Consider the following 16,041-nt stretch of genomic DNA (forward strand, 5'->3'; position numbering starts at 1 on the left):
GAACAAAAGAAAATAACAAAAAATCACTCTCACGAGGAAAACTAGGACTACTGTCTACACTGATCTAAATAGCAAAACTTCGTATGAAACATTAACAACAAAAATTCACTCACCATGAGGAGAAACAAAAGGCTATCAAAATTAACTGCACTGCACTAAGGTTGAAAAGGATGTAAAGAAAAGGCACTCCAACGGAGGCAAGCAAGGCAACAACACAAATCTAGCTCAAAAGGCTGACCAAAAAATTACAAACAAAAAATCACTCTTTCTCAGAGGCGAACAGAAAATCAGGCACAAACTTGAAACTTGGCGTGGCACTGGCAAGACTTGGAGCGAAGGCTGGAGGTACACGAACAGTGACGAACGAAATACTCTGGCGACGAGGACAGGGAAGACAAAGACTATATACACATGAGGTGGGATGACACAGGTGGAAACAATCAGGGATCAGGGGAGACGCCAGACTGGTGACACAGGAGGAAGGGCAAGTGACCTGAAACGAGAGGAGAGTTACTTTTCAAAATAAAACTGGAAATTCACAGGACAAAAACCAAAGACAGGACATCCCTCACCGCGGTGTGACAGTACCCCTCCCTCTAGGGCCGACACCTGACGGCCCAGGCAGTTCAGGATGGTCCCTGTAAAAGTCATCAATAAGGGTGGGATCAACAATGTGTCGAGATGGAACCCACTGTCTCTCCTCCGGCCCGTAACCTTCCCAGTCCACGAGGAACTGTCTGCCCCGGCCCCTGTTGCGTACAGCCAACAACCTCTTTACTTTGTAGACCGGACCTCCTTCGACCACCTCGGGCGGTGGTGGGGACGTGGTGGCTGGAACCATCAGACTCTCCTTGACCGGTTTAATCTGGCTTACATGGAACGTTGGGTGTACACGAAGGGACCGAGGCAGACGAAGACGGACAGCTGCGGGTCCGACCATCCTGGTGACGGGGAACGGGCCCACAAATCGTGGTGCCAGCTTTTTGGATGGGACCTTAAGATGCAAGTCTTTAGCTGACAACCACACTCCCTGTCCTGGCTGATAGTCGGGAGCCGGTCGTCTCCTACGGTCGGCCGCCTTTTTAACCCGGTCCCCTTGTCGGATCAGAACCTGGCGGGCGGCCATCCAGATGCGTCTGCAACGTCGGATCAGGGCATGGGCAGAGGGGACCGACACTTCTGGCTCGTTATCTGGAAAGACTGGTGGTTGATAACCGTAAACACATTTAAAGGGCGATAAACCTGTGGCAGATGTAGGTAAGGAGTTATGCGCATACTCAACCCAGACCAGGTGCTTGCTCCATGTGGAGGGGTTCTGGTACACCACGCACCGGAGGCCGGTTTCCAGTTGTTGATTCAGGCGTTCAGTCTGGCCGTTGGCTTCCGGGTGGTAACCTGAGGTCAGGCTGGCCTTGGCTCCGATGAGTCGGCAGAACTCCCTCCAGAACCGGGACACAAATTGGGGCCCCCGGTCAGAGACAATGTCCTTGGGGAAGCCATGAACCTTGAAAACGTTGGTCATCATGACTTCTGCCGTCTCCTTGGCAGACGGCAGCTTTGGCAGAGCAATGAACCGGACCATTTTAGAGAACCGGTCAACCACCGTGAGGACGGTGGTGTTGCCTTGAGAGACCGGGAGCCCCGTGACGAAGTCGAGAGAGATGTCAGACCACGGTCTGGAGGGGATGGGGAGCGGTTGCAAGAGGCCCATACGAGCCCCGGAAGACGTCTTATTCCTGGCGCAGACTGAACATGCCTCTACGTACTCCCGGACCTCCGTCTCCATTGATGGCCACCAGAACCGCCGGGAGATGACGAACATCGTCCGTTTGACTCCCGGATGACATGAAAGCTGCGTGGTGTGAGCCCAATGGATCACCTGTGGGCGTAGCTCGGTAGGAACAAACAAACGGTTAGCAGGACACCCACTAGGTGACGGAGCACCACCAATAGCTCGCTTTACCTCTGTTTCTATGGGCCAAGTGACCGCTCCAACCACATGGGTTAGTGGGAGGATAGTCTCTGGTTCTTTGGCCTCAGGCTCGGGGTCGAACAGTCGGGAGAGAACGTCTGGCTTGACATTCCGGGACCCCGGCCTATAGGAAAGGGAGAAGGAAAAGCGGTTAAAAAAGAGCGCCCACCTGGCCTGGCGAGAGTTGAGGCGCTTAGCTTTTCTAATGTACTCAAGGTTTTTGTGGTCTGTCCAGACTATGAATGGATGGTCGGCCCCCTCTAGCCAGTGCCTCCACTCTTCCAAGGCGAGCTTAACAGCTAGCAGCTCCCGGTTACCAACATCGTAGTTACGCTCCGCTCTGGACAGTCGCCTTGACAGGAAGGCGCAGGGGTGCATCTTGCCGTCCCGTTCTGAGCGTTGCGACAGCACGGCTCCGATTCCCTCGTTGGATGCGTCCACTTCCACCACAAATTGGCGCGTAGGGTCTGGCAAGGTGAGGATGGGAGCAGAGGTGAATCGATGCTTGAGTGTTTTGAACGCCTTCTCTGCTTCTGGGGACCAATGGAACTGCACCTGTGTAGACGTGAGAGCATGAAGAGGAGCTGCTATTGCGCTGAAGCCTCTGACAAACCGCCTGTAAAAGTTAGCAAATCCTAAGAACTGCTGAACCTTTTTGCGGCTATCAGGTGTGGGCCACTCGGCCACAGCGCTAACTTTAGCCGGGTCCATCTGCACACTTCCAGGGGCTACGATGAAGCCCAGGAAGGAGACAGTGTCGGCATGAAACACACTTTTCTCAGCTTTAACGTACAGGTGATTAGCCAGTAGTCTCTTAAGCACCTGGTTCACATGATCGCGGTGAGTATCTAGGTCAGGGGAGTAAATGAGAATATCATCGAGGTAAACATAGACAAAATGATCAAGAAAATCTCTTAACACATCGTTAATCATGGCCTGAAACACGGCGGGTGCGTTAGTGAGTCCGAAAGGCATGACTCGATACTCGTAGTGGCCACTGGGGGTGTTGAACCCAGTCTTCCACTCGTCCCCCTCTCTGATACGGATCAAATGATAGGCATTACGAAGGTCTAATTTGGTGAAGACTTTAGCCTGTTGGAGCTGATCGAAGACAGAGGACATGAGGGGAAGGGGGTAACGATTCTTTATTGTGATGTCATTCAATGGGCTGTAGTCGATGCAGGGTCTTAGTGAGCCATCCTTTTTTCCCACAAAGAAAAAACCAGCGCCTGCTGGAGATGAAGAGGGACGGATCAGGCCTGCCTTTAGTGACGCTGTGATGTACTCCTTCATCGCTTCCTTCTCCGGTCCAGAGACGGAGTACAGGCGGCCCTTGGGGATGGTGGATCCTGGAATCAGGTCAATGGCGCAGTCGTAAGGGCGGTGTGGGGGCAGTGACAGGGCTTTAGTTTTACTAAAGACCTGCCTGAGGTGGTGATAGCAGGTTGGCACAGAGTTCAGGTCCGGGAATTCGGCGTCTGTGGCGGGGTGAGTAGAAAACAGGTTAATTTCTGTGACTTCATCTTTCTGGTAGGGGGGTTCAAGGCATGTTTTGGTGCAGCTGTCCCCCCATCCTCTGATCTCTCCCGTTCTCCAGTCAATGTGAGGGTTATGAGTCAGCAACCATGACTGCCCCAGTATCAGAGAATGGGAGGAGGATTTGAACAGGTAAAAGCGTATCACCTCCTTATGATTATTGATTTGTAGAGGAACTGGTTCACTGACGTGAGTAATAGAAAAGAGTTCCAAACCATTAAGGGATCTGGCTCTGACGGGTCTTTCTAGCAGTTCGACATCGAGCCCCAATTTTCTGGCTAATCCCCAGTCCATCAGACTCTCATCTGCCCCTGAGTCAATGAGGGCTTCGAGTTCAGTGTCGGTGTGATGCTTTACCTGGACCTTGGTGAGCGTGCGTGGTGGGGAGGTCGATGCCGAGACGAGACTCACCACCAGGGACTTCTTAGTAGGGCAGGCGGCGACGAGGTGACCGGTCTCTCCACAATAAAAGCACCGCCCCTCCAGTTGGCGTCTTCTCCGCTCCTCCGGAGTCAGTCGAGCTCTCCCCAGCTGCATGGGTTCCTCCTCCCTCTCCGCAGAAGGTGGATGACGCTGCTCCTGCGGTGAGTGGTGACGAGCTGAGCCCGCCGGAGCTTGAGTACGCAGGTGACTCTCTGCCGTCGCTGGTCCCCTGCCTCGTTGTCGCTGAAGCTGAGTGAGCCTGTTGTCCGTCCGGATCGCGAGGGCGATGAGGGAATCCACGTCCGTTGGCAAGTCCAAGGGAACGAGCAGATCTTGTATGTGGGTTGATAGTCCCTTCAAAAAAATGTCATAAAGAGCGGTAGCATTCCACCCACTTTCCACCGCTAACGTGCGAAAGCGGATGGCGTAATCACACACAGAGCTGCTACCTTGCTTTAAGCTACTCAGCTCTTGCGCCTTCTCCCGGCTCGTGGTTACTGGATCAAAGGTTCTGGTGAGCGCTGCTTGAAAATCAGTGAGAGAGAGACATGTGGATGAACCTCTCCCCCATTCTGCTGACGCCCAAGCCTTAGCTCTGCCAGCCAGGTGCGTTATCATAAACGCTATCTTTGACCGGTCTGTGGGAAAAGCAAGAGGGTTCAGTTCAAAATGTATAGAACAGTCGATTAGGAAAGTCTTGCACTGCCCTGGCTCTCCGGTGTATTGAGCTGGGGGAGCCAACTTACTGCCCGCCCCGAAAGGCGGCATGGTGGGTGTCGGTGTCGCTTCTGGTGCCGGGAGCGGTGCAGGGGCGGTCTGTCGGGCGAGCTGGCCAAGGAGATCCTGCAGTTGAGTCGAGATATGCCCCATTTGCGAAGCCATCGCCGTCTGGAATTCTTCCTGGCGGTTGAGACGGGCTTCTTGGGTGCGCAGGACATCTGACACGCGTTCCACCTCTGCTGGGTCCATGTCTGGCCAGAGTATTCTGTCAGGCAGAGACTAGAAGGAGGACTCAGAAGCAGAGGGGCGAACGGTTCAGACAAGCTTTATTTCGGGACTAACTGTCCCCTCGTCAAAATGAGCGACAAATCAAACAGGCTTTTAAACACTTCCTGAACCTATGGGAGGAAAACAAGAACAAAAGAAAATAACAAAAAATCACTCTCACGAGGAAAACTAGGACTACTGTCTACACTGATCTAAATAGCAAAACTTCGTATGAAACATTAACAACAAAAATTCACTCACCATGAGGAGAAACAAAAGGCTATCAAAATTAACTGCACTGCACTAAGGTTGAAAAGGATGTAAAGAAAAGGCACTCCAACGGAGGCAAGCAAGGCAACAACACAAATCTAGCTCAAAAGGCTGACCAAAAAATTACAAACAAAAAATCACTCTTTCTCAGAGGCGAACAGAAAATCAGGCACAAACTTGAAACTTGGCGTGGCACTGGCAAGACTTGGAGCGAAGGCTGGAGGTACACGAACAGTGACGAACGAAATACTCTGGCGACGAGGACAGGGAAGACAAAGACTATATACACATGAGGTGGGATGACACAGGTGGAAACAATCAGGGATCAGGGGAGACGCCAGACTGGTGACACAGGAGGAAGGGCAAGTGACCTGAAACGAGAGGAGAGTTACTTTTCAAAATAAAACTGGAAATTCACAGGACAAAAACCAAAGACAGGACATCCCTCACCGCGGTGTGACAACTGGTATAACTGAGTCTAGATTTAAAGGGTATCTATGCTGTATATGTTTTTTGTGAGGGAAGCGCTATCTCATGGTGACAACCTGCAATTGAATTAATGGGGATGTTTACAATGGAATCTAGGCACACACTCAGGAGGAGGGGGGGACTCCCAGAACCGACTAAACTAATTTGACTGACTAAATCAGTCAAATGGGGAAGGGAAAATCGAGGCGGCTGTAACTGTAGAGTAGCAGGATTAAGAAGAGCACATCTTTTCACTGTGATGTTTGGCATGTCCAAAAACGCTGTATGATATTTTAACCAATGCTGTGTTTGCAGGATGTGTGAATCTGCATGCTGTAGACCAGTGGTCCTCAATAGGCGGCCCCCGGGCCCCGCCGGCCTCCTATTTGTGGCCCCCGAACTGTTATTCTGTTTTGGTTGGGTCAGCACGTGTATACCGGGACTTGTCTCCATGCCAATGATACACAGACAGCTGGGTCATTCACTGCTGCGAGCGCGATTTTTAACTTTCACTTTCGTTTTTGGAGCAGTTCATATTGTCAAGTGGCCCTCACTCTTATGAGGTTTAAACTGTGGCTTCCCCCACTTGAAAAGGCAGCTTGATTCAGAAGATTGGACTGGAATTCACTCAATGACCAAGATTCAGCTTTTTTTCTTTTCTTTATTTTTATTTGAAAGTTGCCAAGGCCAATACCAGGTGAAAAACCTTAAACACAAACACAGATAGGTCAGGAAAAATGTAACCCAAGAAACCATAATCAATCAACATAACCCAAAATCAAATACTTAATTTTTACAGTACTATAAATTAATCTTGAAAATAAGTGGAAAATACCCACATTTAGACACCCCAAATTAACTAAATTTTAAAGCAGTATCTGATGATGATTTTAACCTTACAAATTTTGTCAGCTTTTAACTTCCATAAATACACACATCATTCTTATCAAATTACTTTTACCTTGAATATTCTTTTTAAAAATACACCACATTATTAAATGTGTTTTCAACCCACTTGACATTAAATATATAACAATTTAACTTACATTTTAATCACAATACTTATTCAACACTTTACATTTTAACCTGCATTGCGTCACATAATTAGTCCACAATGCAGGCAGCATAGACACATAACTGAAAGCTCACCGGCTCCTTCTTCCTTTGAACCACGCTTTAGTCCTGCAGTCTCCTTTTCCCCAAGTCCAGACTCTGCAACCATTTCTCTCACACTGCTCACACACTGCTCTCCCATTGTCCTGTGAGTGAGTGCCTTCAAACCTCCTGATTACCAGATCGTCTTCACTTGGTGCCCTAAATCAGCTGCCTTCAGGCTTAGAGGCGTACCCCAACCTGATGCTCTCAGGCAGAGATGGGGTTGGCCTGCAGTTTACCTCAACACAAATTGACATTTTGCCGGCTGTAGGAGCCTAGATTGCACGAAAATGGCGCGTTCCAAGTTCAGTGCTAAAAAGTGAAAAGTGATGTGAAAATCGGCAATTCAAGAAGAATGGACGGAAAATTTGCATTCATTCTTCCTCCAACCAGCACAAGACGCATGTGCTTAATACGCCAGGAGACATAGCTGTGATGAAGATTTCCAATTTGAAACAACATTATGAGATGAAGCATAGGAATTTTGAAGAGACATTTTTTCAAAAATCAGAGGTGAGAAAAAAAAAAATGCACTCAAATCATCATATCAAGCTGCAAGCAGGATTCTTGTCACATCTATGACACAACAACAAAAAGCAACAGAGTGCTCACTTAGAGTGGCATGGATGTTGTTGGGTAAGCACATGAAGCCACTCTCAGCAGTGGTGGAGCCAGACAATTTTCATAGGGGCGGCCAGACTGAGACCAGAAACTGATATCTCTTTGTTTCCCTATGTGGATGTGGAAGTGATGAAATGACGTCACGTAGGTCACAGGCAGGTCACAGGGGAAAATAATCGAACCTCAATCACTCCAAACGTGCATGCGCCAAAGATGGCTGACAGCAGTGGACTGGTGGAGCTGCCAGCTTAGGTGAAGCATCACAGGTAAAGTTAATAAAGTGTATGTCCAGTATTTATTCATAAAATTGTACTATTTAAAATAATATACAGTTCATGGACTTACAGACTTACTGCTTTAGCTTGCAAGCTAACGACATGCCGGTGATGCTAAGTTAGTGCTAGTATTACTAGCATTAGAAGTTGGCTTGTGCTAGTTAATTAGCACTGACCTGCAAAGTATGAAATAATTAATTTGAGAAGTAATGTTGATCAAAATACGACTTTTATCGATAAATTGTGTCAATGTCTGTATAACAGACAGTTGCTATGGACGCTGCTCTGATCAGAGGAGCACAGATGGAAAGAGGCTAAAAATAAACTATGCGGGACATTTGCCTTATGGTTCATTTTTGCGTTAATTAAACAGCTTCAGAGTAACAGTGCTGGTTAAATAAACGACTTGTGTCCCCTTTATTGACTTTAAAGATGAACTCCTCCTCGGTAGCACGGCTACCTTTTTGGGACTGTATCATCCCTGTAAATTCACCCCTCGTGTGGCCAACCCGCACACAAGATCAAAGACGGCTTAACCGCTGCCTTTGTTCAAACCTTGCGCGCGCGTGCAGTGATCACCTTTGGTCGATACAGTCACTGCCGCCATTTTTAAATTCCAGGTATATAAATCAGTGAATCTGAATTCATCACCTCGGAATCCGCGTTCTCCGACTCTCTCTCTCTCTCTCCGACGAGACTTCCTAAGTCACGCCCACTATTTTGTAGTCCAGCGAACGTGACTTCCCAAACCACATTCGGCCATCTTTGTAGTCTTTGTTGGAGACTTCCTGACCCCCCATACACACACACAATCGCGTTTGGCTTGCTTATGCTTTGATGTTGTTAGTTGTTGAAGGAAGCTGTTGTTCGTTAAAGTAGGTGGTTTGTTCTGTGGAGAAGAGCTTTAATAAACACTATTGATTTTAACTGAGCAGCATTTGTGATTATTTTGTGTGGCAGGTTGAGCGTTTCTCCACCTTTACTCAGTTAACATCACCTGTAACTGATTGCGCAGTAGTGCCACCTGTTAAATTGGTTGGGTTTTGGCAGGTGTCCGCCAAGCTAAGCCTTAGCCCTGGTCCTGCCATTTGTTTACCCTTTTTCACCGCAATTTATAGTGCTTTATTATTTTGACGCTCAGGTTGTGTATTTGACATCTTGGTGTTCTTTTAAACCTAGTATATTTTTCAAATCAATAAATCTTGTGTATTCGGAAGTACGTCTCTCATGTCCTCTTTAAATCAAGTGGTGTTACAAATCTGTGTATAACCTTCTAGTAAGAGTGTTGGTCGTATTTCCTGGGGTGCAATTCCCCAGGTGGCATTGTCTGGCAACTCGACTCTCTTCCCTCCATTGTTTGGCCACAATTGTACAATCCCATATTGTAATAACTGCTGGTTGAGATGGTCAGTGCTCGGATTCACGCCTTCCCTCTTGTCTAATTATTGATAATTTCATAATATTGACAAGTTGACTAATTCTCAGGTTATGAGACTCAAAGGTAAAGCATTTGATAATTGATCCCTGATTCCAGGGTGGTGCCCCGTGTTCCTTAATGACATTTAGTTACCTAGGTTTAATTAATTAACTATAATAATTTTAATTAATTAATAATAACATATTAATTAATAATAAATAATCAATAACGATTCCCAACAGTTCATACTCACATAAAAACAATCCTAACCCAAACAATTTCTCAGACTTGCGTATATGACAGTAGAATTTTGTGTACAACAATTTTATTTGCACTCAAATGTTAAACATCACGAGTACGAATGTGAGAATCATGCACACGTCTTTTTGATAGCGATCTTACTCCATAGAAGTACATCATAAAGACCCGCATAAGCTTTTTAAAATTCATCCATGTCAAGGGAAGTGGCTCGTTTAGACTACACACTCAAAACACCCAGGTTACTCAATCTTTCACCATCCATGGTATGATGGGAATACCATGAGGCCTAGAAGTTTCTTTGTCTGTCCTCGGAAACGTATCCCTACGCACCAGCGTAACTGGGCAACAGCTGATCTGCGAGCGGCGGAATACAGAGCGAGGCCCAGCTGCTGGACGAGAGGTTTACTTTTGATAAAAACGAAACTTAACTCTCCGTATCCTTCCGCATTAGCGCTCATGCGTAGGGATATGGGGGTTCTGCGGTTGAGAAAATGTAGTGCCAAAAGAAAGCGCGATCTGACGGCGATGTAAAGCGGTGTGAATTTTACCTATACAACGTACACTTGAACTGATGTAAACATTTTTAGGTGAGCCTTGTTTTAGGTGGTTAATTTCGCTTTTTTGCTGGACCCGTTCACTGCAGTACAAAGCTGAGCGTCTGGGCTGGAGCGGCTCTCTGCTCCTCCAAACTAAGGGGCCGTCAACATGGACGAAAACGATCTTTTTTTCTCTGTCTTCCTCGTCATCATTTTAAGAATACTTGCGCCCACACGGATCCACTGAAAACGACCGAAAACGCTGTAGATCATATTCCAGGTCAATAGGTGGCGCTTGACATTCACCAAAAACAGAGAAGAAGACACGGAGCATGCGCATTAAGTTTGCGCGTTGTAAACAAACAGACAGTAGATGGAGAAACCAAACACAACAAGAAGATGATGAAAATGGCGAGTGCAAGGAAACCAGAATCGTTTGAATGGACCGTTAATGAGGTCGAACTGCTGCTGCGACTCACACTCAACTACAAGGAGAGTAAGTTGTAAGAAAGGCTCAATATCTTCTGCAGCACGAACACGAGCATGTAGTCCGCCATTGTTGTTGTTGTTGTTATGGGATGTCGAGGGGTGGGGCGATGGCGTCATCGTTATGGAAAGTATGCGGATTCGCCGTCCACATGAAAACGGAGGGCTGCGTTTTCGGATTTCTCCACCCTGAGACCCGTTTTCAAAAAAGTGCGTTTTCAGGATCCATGTGGACAGTCGGCCAAAACGATGTGCGATGTGAATGATGTGAAAACGCACAATACATGTGCGTTTTCGAAAAAAAAACGTTGTCCTCTGGACTGGGCCTGAGGCTGCGCTGATCGGTGATTATGGTAGGAAACAGATCGACTATAGATATGTACTTTATATGACCCCACTTATAAAAAAACCGAACTATCCCTTTAAGGTGGACTAGACTTTAAAGTTTACTTGGTTGATGGGGACACTTGTGCATTTGTAGCCTGTGATATTTTGAAAATATCTTGATATGATCGTATATTGGCAGGGAGGGCAGATGGCGACACCTGAACAGGTCCTCTTGGAAACTCGGATTTGGGAGAGGATGACTTAAAAAAATTCAAGTGGCTCCTGCAGCAGGAGGGAGTCCTGGAGGTGTTCCCAGCAATGAGAAAGAATCAACTGGAGAATGCAGACAGGATGGACATAGTAGACCAGAATGGTTTTGGGGGAGATCAATCAGAACGTTCTCGTGGAGAAATTGTCAAGCACCATCTCAGAACCAACAGGTAGGTTGTTGTATATTATGCAATCTTACATCACGTAAAAGATTTTGTGGAAGTACAAATATTGATTTTACCCCCTGATATCAAGAAAGACCCCCTTCAGTGTGGTGGAAGCATTGGAGAACCCCAATGACTCCTAAAGAAAGAAATGTGGTCCCAGGTAGGGTCACCCGAGGCAATATAGTCCCAAGTGAAGGGTAAGACAAAGAATGATTACAGAAACTTGAGCAGCCTTGGAAACATGGTACCTCACCAGGATAACACGAAAAGACTGTATCTTGATAAAAATGTGTCTCGATACAACGCAAACTGAATTAATTTAAAGCCCCTGTACGGAGTTTTTAACTGGATATAGAAAAGTCTCTGGTTTCTGCTGATGTGTCTCTGTTACCTACAACAGCAAATGAGCCCATCAGCGTGAAGATACGCTTTTTCTAAGTAGTCTAATTCTATACCTCTGAAAGGCATTGGTCGGGTCGGACCACTGACGAAACGATTTACGGCAGTCAGACCGGAACTGACGACATTCAGGATACGGCCAAAGTGATACGGCATAGCTGTTTTGTTGCTACGCTAGCCAGTGCTAACCGAGCTAAAACTTTTGTCATGGCTGATAATGAGACAAAGAAAAGAAAAAGAATTAGAACCGAAGACCAACGAAAGGCAGAGAGGGAATCCGATCGAGCTAGGGCTAAAACACGGATAAACATTGGCGATTCCTTCCAGAGATGGAGAGAGTTGCGGGGCTTGAAGGGAGGGTCGGATCCATAATTCGCCCGATTCCTCCTAGACAGGTTTGTAAATTTTATTTCATTTATGAAATGTAATGCGGGACGTAGTTTACAGCAATACATGAATTCATGTTGTTACAACAAAGCTGGCTAACGTTACCACTAGATTAGCTCTAGATACTACACTCGTGAAAACGACAACAAACGTCTTAGATCACGCATCCATTTCAGCTGTGTGTATCAGCCCAGCCGACCTGCAACGATGCATCGGCAATATCCTCTGTCATTATAAATGATTCAGTTTCTTACTTAGAACAAAACATCCATCACAATCACTGTGACTTTGCTGTAACGCTAGCTCTGTAGCACCGTGGGTAATATATATAGCTGGGAAATTGCAGTGCAACAGCAGCATTACTTTGTTTCACCGGCGGCATATTATATTAAGTAGAAATACAAATAGACACATTACCTCGTCCATATGCACGCTGCAGATAGCTGCTAAAAAAAAAAAAAAAGTTTTCAAAGCAAGTCCCGTCGTCTTTCCGACGTTTCCAAAACAAATCTACACGTGCCGGCCAGACAAACGTCTTCACGACAGTGGGCGCTAGAGCTCATGGGAAATGCAGTCTTCATTCCGGCAAAACACTACCGCTTTCGTCCAGCGGGGCCGCCAAAATCAACACTAAATGAAAAGTCTGTACAGGGGCTTTAAGTTGGAGATGTGCATAATGATTTCGTAATGTTTTTGATTACTCATATTTACTTTGGCATTCTCTCAATTGTGTCATCTCATTTTTGTTCATTCGGAGATTCTTGATGAGTGCAAGCGTAAACTCAAAACCAACTTGAAGAGGAGGTTTCACTGCACTGTGTGTTCAAGAAAATCACAAAAGCAGGAAGCTCAAAACTTGAGAGGACAACATGGAACATGAGGTCAGACAGATTGAAACTGCAACCTGGAAACCACCAACACTGGCACCAACAATCAGACAAGAAGACATCTTTAAAGCCTCACCTGGAGGAGATGAACCAATCAGAACAGTGATGACAAAGGGAGTGGCTGGCATCGGGAAAACAGTCTTAACACAGAAGTTCACTCTGGACTGGGCTGAAGACGAAGCCAACCAGGACATACAGTTCACATTTCCATTCACTTTTAGAGAGCTGAATGTGCTGAAAGAGAAAAGGTTCAGCTTGGTGGAACTTGTTCATCACTTCTTCACTGAAACCAAAGAAGCAGGAATCTGCAGGTTTGAAGAGTTCCAGGTTGTGTTCATCTTTGACGGTCTGGATGAGTGTCAACTTCCTCTAAACTTCTACAACACTGAGATCCTGACTGACGTTAGAGAGTCCACCTCAGTGGATGTGCTGCTGACAAACCTCATCGGGGAAACTGCTTCCCTCTGCTCGCCTCTGGATAACAACACGACCTGCAGCAGCCAATCAGATCCCTCCTGAGTGTGTTGACATGGTGACAGAGGTCAGAGGGTTCACTGACCCACAGAAGGAGGAGTACTTCTCAAAAAACTGTGTGCTTCTCCCTGGTCAGCAGCACACCTGAAGAGTGATTAACCCTTTCTCTGCCAGTTGTACATAGCAGGATGTTGTTATAATGTGTATCAACAATGTGAGATAACTTAGGTACGAACACTGTGACACTATTGTGAGTTATCACAAGTTCTTCTGAGCTGTGAAGGACTCAACCCTGTAAATCGGCACACAACAGTCATTCGATTGAGATTCGTCTAATATTGTCCAACTAAGTTCTTAACCAATCAACCAATCGATCAATCCACGATGGAGTTGCTGAGCTGGTCAATGAATGCCATCGACAGAGTGTTCTCAACACGGCGTGCGGGTTCTGGTGAACCGACATGCCCGGACGGGACCTTTATGTCCGGCTACGTTATGGATGGTTGGGAAAATTGGAGAGTCCTCTGCCTTGCCGCACTGGATGTGGAAGATGTCGAGGACGTGTACATGTTCACGTTCATGACAATTGGAACGATCGCTTTGGGATTTGGAATCTTAATGCAATATTGGAAAATGAGAAAGATCGCTACTGAGCAGACCAGTGCGAGGGCGGACAACGCAAATACTCGGAGTGCTGTGGTCGGGATACGCTCTGACATCTCAACAATCCGCGACTTCGTGATACAGATGCGAGTTGATGTAGCCACCAATTGGGAGGACATGGCGAAGCTAGCAGCGATAAAAGCTGCAGAGGAGACTGATGAAATAATATAAAAAATGCATTAAAGGGGCTCTTACACCATCCCAAGACCATCTCAACGAATAATAAATACACTGGACTTTTGCTCTCTCTCAATTGGACATTCTGACTTTTTGGCAAGCCTGGCCATAAGATGAGGCCATAAGATGAGACTGTTGTTCACTCATGATGGACTAATATGGACACATGTGCAGACACACATGTAATCTGTATGTACTGTCTAGAGCTTGAATTCAGCTCTGTATGCTAATGCTGTAATATGTTTTGTCAAAGGTCATAACAAAAGAAAAAAAGAGAAGAAAAGAAAAAAGTAAATTGCAAAAGACAAGAAAAGATCAGGATGAAGATTTTTATGTCTATTTCTCTATCACAAATCACATTCTCCAGTACATCACCTATCATCAAAACACGGGATCAACACCACAACAGACACCTATACATGAACACACAAAAAATGCCTCTAACAGCTTGTTTACACAACATTATCTAAAATAAAACCACTGTGAATAATGAAAATCTTAATAGTTATCCTCCTTTGTCTTGTTTCTCACACTATAGAATCTTAATGAGTAAGACTCTGTGGACATTCCCGAGGGAATCCTCAGCTATGAGGACACCAGGGCTGCGAGCCCAGCATCGCCACAACTAAACCCCTCAAGAGTGGGGATCATCCTAGAGGGCAGCCGTGTAATGGAAGCACTCACCAACCTACATCAAGCAATGTGCCTCTTGTTTCACTTTACCTATGCACTCCACCTGCAGTAACTAAAGTGCTTAAAAAACACATTTGCCTTCATTCAGCAGCTAAATGCTAAATTTGGGTCGCAGTGAGTTGCCTCCCAAGGTTCAAAAGCTGAAGAATGATCCTGCAGTGAAAGACACATTTATGCTCATGACACAATTCTTCATGTCCATGTCTGGATTCTTGCACAAATATATTGCACTCAATGGACCAAATATTCTTGCAGTTGCTCATTTAGTATGTGATACTCCTTGTGCTGCATGTGTCTAGTGTTGTTTGTTTTACTGAAATAATTCTATAGAGGACACATGTTAGAAAGTTGCAGTTTCTTTTCAACAACTCTGGTTCTCACTGCACAGTTGTTCTTAATACCTGCTTTGTTGTGTGGCAGACATAGTATACAGTTTTTCCTTTTGCACTCGCAGTATGCTGCTACATGGTCAGTATTGTTGTGTTTTTGTTCATACTTGAAAATTGTTCACAGAGCAAAGAAAATTTAAAAAAGCTATGCTGTGATTGTATTTGGAAGGAAATCGTTTCCTAATTCAATACACATGTTCTGTTTGCTGCATCATAGAAAGGTACTGTAAGGTAATATCTGCAGCAAAAAGTAAGAATATACTTTTGAAATTGTTGGCAAAGACCCATTTAGATAATTTTATGAAAACAAGGTCTTACTGTTTTGGATTTGCATCTGGTATTTCTAACAGCATCATTGATAATACATATGTTTTGCTTTGTTGTATGTCTAAAATAAATAAATAACATGTGCTGCATTGTGTGGTCATTGACAAAAGAATAATTTAATTGGAATTTTATTATTCCAAATATTATATTTTAAGATTTTATATATTTATATTTTTAATAAAACTAGAATTTTAAGTGTATTTGACTTATAAGGTTTTGACTACTGTACTTTTAAGTAGACTTTTAATTTTCTATTGTGATCGCTTAAACCATTTAAGTGTATGCTACGTAAAAATGTGACATTCTGACTATTATACATTTAAGTTGACTATCCTTAAACTAATTTCCTCTAATGTCAATAACTTAAACCTTTTGAGACAATCACTTGACACAAATATTTTAAGTACAATCAACTTATTCGGGTTTACAGTGCAGAGGAATCAGCGGGGGAGAAAACATATTTGACAGTTTGAC

This window comes from Sparus aurata, chromosome 22 (genome assembly GCF_900880675.1).
Source record: "Sparus aurata chromosome 22, fSpaAur1.1, whole genome shotgun sequence".
NCBI classification, from domain to species: Eukaryota; Metazoa; Chordata; class Actinopteri; order Spariformes; family Sparidae; genus Sparus; species Sparus aurata.